Below are 5628 nucleotides of genomic sequence, written 5' to 3'. Positions count from 1 at the left end.
TCTAACAAACATTTGCTAGGATCAGTGAAGAAGAGACAGGCACCAATTAGTCTATAAGCATGGAATCATAACACCTACAACTTGGGGAGAACTTAGAGATAATTCGCAGCTCTGTTCCTCCGTTCTCCCCTTTCTCATGTCACAGTTAAAGATGATAGATAATGAGACCCAAACAGTGAAATGACTTACTCAAGGTCACATGGCTGGATAAGAAAAGAGCCAGGCCTGGAAGGGACACTAGTGATATTTTGGGGTGGAGTCCCCAAAATGGATCCTCTGCATTGGCTGGGAATGGGTTTGCCTTTCTGTATACACCTTGACCCAAACTATTACCTGATTTTCCCCCATGGATCCCTTGCCTGGGATGACGACATTTAACATGTCCTAATTAAAGAGAGAGTGGGAAAGGTAAGAACTCTCCATTGTGTTGCAGGGAACTCTGCCATCACATTCAACATCTTGGATCTGGGGCAATACAGCCCAGAAGAGAGGATACTGAAAGAATTTAGGCAAGATTCAATGATTCCTCCATTTGGTCACTGCTCTCCAGGACACTCCTAATGATAATGATACTGTATTAATTGTTCACATTTATTAAGCACTACTTATGCCTGGCACTGTGCAAAGCCCATCATAGGTGTCACCTAATAAACAACTTTGGGAAGAGGGGCTATTATTATCTTATAGATTGGAAGAAAGACTTAAGAAAACTAAGTCCCCGATTCAGGACTAGGCCACTACGAAATAATTGAGCCAGGTTTACACCCAAGTTATTTGGACTTCCGAGACCCATGTTCTTAACTGCTAAGGTATCTGAAAAGATGGACTCCAGTGGAATGTGTTTCTCTCTTTTCATAGGATGGAAAAAAAAAAAGAGATATTATCATGGGTATTATCACTTAATCTCTATCATGATAATGGCATCTTCATGTGTTTGATTTCTGTTTGAGATTTTGCATGTTCTCCACAACAACCCAGTGACGGAGCTGGGGAGAGGTAAAATTATGCATATCTCTAACTGACAGATATCAGTCTGAACTTGAGAAACTCCAGATGCCAAGTCAATGGAAATATCTCATTTTTCTGTATGGTTAACATTCAGGGTAACCTGGGTGACCAGCTGGGTAGGTGTAAGCAGCCTGGCTACATGGGAAGCACGTTGTTGAAAGCGTGACTGGCTATGATAGGGTCCTACCTATGTCTTGTTCTTAAAGGAGACCTAGAGACTTAGCAACCTGCCCACACAGGTAGTGACCCCAAAAGATCTGTCTCCAAAGGCCCTGCTATTCTCCATTCCCTTGCTTCAGCCATTTTGCGTAATGTTTTTATTTATTTTTGAGAGAGTGAGAGTGAAAGCGAGAGTAAAAGAGAGAGAGAGAGAGGAGAGGACAGAGAGAGAGAATCCCAAGCAGGCTCCACACTGTCAGTGCAAAGCCCAACGCGGGTTCAAACCCACAAAACGCGAGATCATGACCTGAGCCGAAACTAAGAGTCAGACCCTAGGTGCCCCACTATTGTTCATGTTCTAATGACCCTAAACATGTCTCCAGCTTAGATCTCTCAAAGTCCAGATCAGTTTTCTCTATTTTTAGAACATCTGTACATAGATGGGCCACACAAAATCAATTCCAGTTGATTTTAAAAATGTGAAATTAAAATCGAGTCTAATATTGAGCCGATTTCATTGATTCTTCACCCCATCTCATTTTTCTCCTTTTTAAAAAAAAAATTTTTTTAATGTTTATTTATTCTTGAGACAGAGCGTGAACAGGGGAGGGGCAGAGAGAGAGGGAGACACAGAATCCGAAACAGGCTCCAGGCTCTGACTCAGCACAGAGTCTGATGCAGGGCTCGAACCTACAAACTGTGAGATCATGACCTGAGCCGAAGTCGGATGCTTAACTGACTGAGCCACCCAGGCGTCTCCCCCCCACTTTTTTTTTGTTACCTTCCTCCTTCTCTTCCAACCTTTCTGTCTTCCCATTACCTACTATGAAATCAACATCTATTAGAGGCCAACCGTTGTGCTAATGGTAGGGGACACAATGAGGCACAGTAACTGACAGTGCCTCGTCTCTGGAGATGTAGGTGGGGGAGACAGACCTCAATCAGGCAAAGCGAGCTTGCACTCTAGGGGAGCTATTAACAAGGGTTTGGCTGGTTGGGGTCAGGCTTCTCTGAAGAAGTGGCACTTAGCCTGAAATCTGAAGCAAGTAGGAGAAGACAGGTGGGAAGAACAGTCTATGACGAGGAACCAGCATGTGCAAAGGTGGGCAGGTGGGGCTGTATGTAGCACTACGCTTGAGAGGGAAAATGATGGAGACCCTGGAGTGCCCGCTGCTTAAATCCTTCAATGGCTTCCAGCAGCTTTCAGAATAAAAGGAGAATTTCCAACAGGGAAGGAAGTCCTGTGTTTGTCATCATGCTGCCCCAGGGACTTTGCATACCCTTTTCCCTCTTTGCACTTGGGTCTTCATTCTTTGTCCTCCCCGCCCCCCCCCCCCCCCGCCAACTTTGGTATTCTCTAGCATTTATTAAATATATTCCGAATATTGGGCACCATGCTAAGCTCTTTTCATTTTGTCTATTTGACTCTCGAAACAATCATATTAAATAAGGAAATCTGTTACGTCCATTTTACAGGTGAGGTCACTGCTATGGAGAAATTGAGTGGCAGGCCCCGAATCATGACTGGGATTCTGTGGGTGGTAAGGTGAGCTTTGGGACAGCACCCGGCTCACTCCAGCCTCAATTTGCTTAACCATTATGTGCACTGCTTCCCATATGCTTCCCTCTCACACGGTCAAAGCCTACTTATTTTTCTGTCTCTGCTAAAATGCAGTTTCCTTAGGAAACTTCCCTGCCCTTCCTGATTGGATCAAATCCTACCATTGCAAGCTCTCATTACCCCCTTCCTCTCCGGCATCCCAGTTGGGATATTAAACTCAATTAGTCATAACCAGTCACCAGTAGTAGACTGTGGACTCCATGAAGGCAGAAGTTTGTCTAATTTTTAGTTCACTATTATAGTCTCTTTTACCAAAAAAAGGCTTGTCAGTTATTAAATGCTCAATAAATATTTGGCTACTAGATGAACATATAGATCGATAAATGTTTGACGAGAATGTGATTGTACTGTAAGTTTTTTTTTCAACCTAATAACTTAGTTTCTTTAGGCTGTTATAACGAAGTACCAGATACCAGGTGGCTTACAAACAACAGAAATCTATTTCTCACATTCTGGGGGCCAGAAGTCTAAGATCAGGGTGTCGGCATGATCAGCTTTTAGCAAGGGTCCTCCTCTGGGTTGCAGACAGCCAACTTTTCATGGTATCCTCACGTGGCAGAATGAGAGCTGGTTGCTTCTCTGGCCTCTTTTTATATATATGTACATAGATGGGCCACACAAAATCAATTTCAGTTGATTTTAAAAATGTGAAATTAAAATCGAGTCTAAAATTGAGCTGATTTCATTGATTCTTCACCCCATCTCATTTTTCTCTTTTTTTAAAAAAAATTCTTTTTAATGTTTATTTATTCTTGAGACAGAGACAGAGCATGAACAGGGGAGGGGCAGAGAGAGAGGGAGACACAGAATCCGAAACAGGCTCCAGGCTCTGACTCAGCACGGAGTCCGACGCGGGGCTCGAACCTACAAACTGTGAGATCATGACCTGAGCTGAAGTCGGACGCTTAACCGACTGAGCCACCCAGGCGCACCCCAACCCCACTTTTTTTTTTTATATCTTCCTTCTTCTCTTCCAACCTTTCTGTCTTCCCATTACCTATTAATGGTATTAATCCCCTTCATGAGGGTTCCGCCCTTATGACGTAATCTCCTTCCAAAGGCTCCACCTCCAAAATGCCATCACATTCGGATTAGGGCTTCAACATATAAATTTGTGGGAACACAAACATTCAGTCCATAGCACCTAACAGTATCTTTTTCAAGTCACTGGTACTTTCAAGCTTCAGTATCTCCATATGCCCATCTCATTGCCTGGTGCTCTATTTTCATTATCTCCTTCGATTGCACACTGGAGGAAGTGAGGGTAGGAGTGAGGTCCAAGACATTGACACAGGCCACCCAGTTGGTCAGTGGCAGAACAAAAGATGGTTCCATGTCTGCCTGCATCTAAAGCCATTACAACACTGCCATGTGACCTCCGCTCTTGTGACCATCTTTGCGAGTAACCAGTCTACTGCAGCAGCATTACTTATGGCGCCTTTGCATTTATTGTAGGGATTTCAAAATTATTTGATGGATTCATATTTCGTTTACTTTGAGGTGGGTTTGATTTTTTTAACAGCACAAAGTATGATACACATTCTTTTTTTTATTAAAAAAATTTTTTTTAATGTTTATTTTTGAGAGCGAGAGAGACTGAGCGTGAGCGGGGGAGGGGCAGAGAGCGAGGGAGACACAGAATCCGAAGCAGGCTCCGGGCTCCGAGCTGCCAGCCCAGAGCCTGACACGGGGCTTGAACTCATGAACCGTGAGATCATGATCTGAGCCGAAGTTGGACGCTCAACCACCCAGGTGCCCCTATGATACACATTTTTATGTACCTGTCTCCAAAGGTCCCGCTATTATTATTGTCTGTTACCTCAAGGTAGTTGTGCGTAAGAAATTCGGAAGTTTTTGGCTCATGGCCAAACTGACAATGGCAATATTTGAGTTTTTAGTAGTAGAGTCTCTTACCTGCTTATTTGCCAAGAGAGTATTTCTGCCATTGAACCAAAAAAGAAAAACATGACTTAAAAGTATTCTTTGGGGGCACCTGGGTGGCTCAGTCGGTTGAGTGTCCACCTCTTGATTTTGGCTCGGGTCATAATCCCAGGGTGATGGGATCAAACCCTGTGTTGGGCTCCACACTGAGCATGGAGCCTGCTTGAGATTTGCTCTCTCTCTCTCTCAAATAAATTAAAAAAATTAAAGAAAGCATTCTTTGCATTTCGGTTAATTTTTCTTGAATTACAGATAGAAAAAGATAGAAGCCACTGCAGCCCTTTGTCTTTAGCCCTAGTCCTCAAGCCCTCTTTTGAATTTTTTGTAATGTTTATTTACTTTTGAGGGAGAGAGAAAGAGCACGCTCGCGCACACAAGTTGGGAAGGGACAGAGAGAGAAGGAGACACGGAATCCAAAGCAGGCTCCAGGCTCCGAGCTGTCAGCGCAGAGCCCGCCGTGGGGCTAGGACTCTCAGAGAGCAAGATCATGACCTGGGCCGAAGTTGGATGCTCAACCAACTGAGCCACCCAGGCGCCCCTCAAGGCCCTCCTCTGAAGTACGGAGTTCAGTATGTCCTCCAACATAAGGCAGATAAATAGAAGTGCGTGTAGCAAACGGACTGTTTATTATTTATTTGGTGTTTATATCCCGAACATATTTTAATGTTTTGCATAATCAAGTTCTTTTTTTTTTTAATTTTTTTAACGTTTATTTATTTTTGAGACAGAGAGAGACAGAGCATGAACGGGGGAGGGGCAGAGAGAGAGGGAGACACAGAATTGGAAACAGGCTCCAGGCTCTGAGCCGTCAGCCCAGAGCCCGATGCGGGGCTCGAACCCACGGACCGCGAGATTGTGACCTGAGCTGAAGTCGGACGCTTAACCGACTGTGGCACCCA

The sequence above is a fragment of the Prionailurus viverrinus genome, chromosome C2 (genome assembly GCF_022837055.1).
Source record: "Prionailurus viverrinus isolate Anna chromosome C2, UM_Priviv_1.0, whole genome shotgun sequence".
Lineage (NCBI taxonomy): Eukaryota > Metazoa > Chordata > Mammalia > Carnivora > Felidae > Prionailurus > Prionailurus viverrinus.
The sequence above is the reverse complement of the archived record's forward strand: the minus strand, read 5'-3'. Positions refer to the sequence as shown.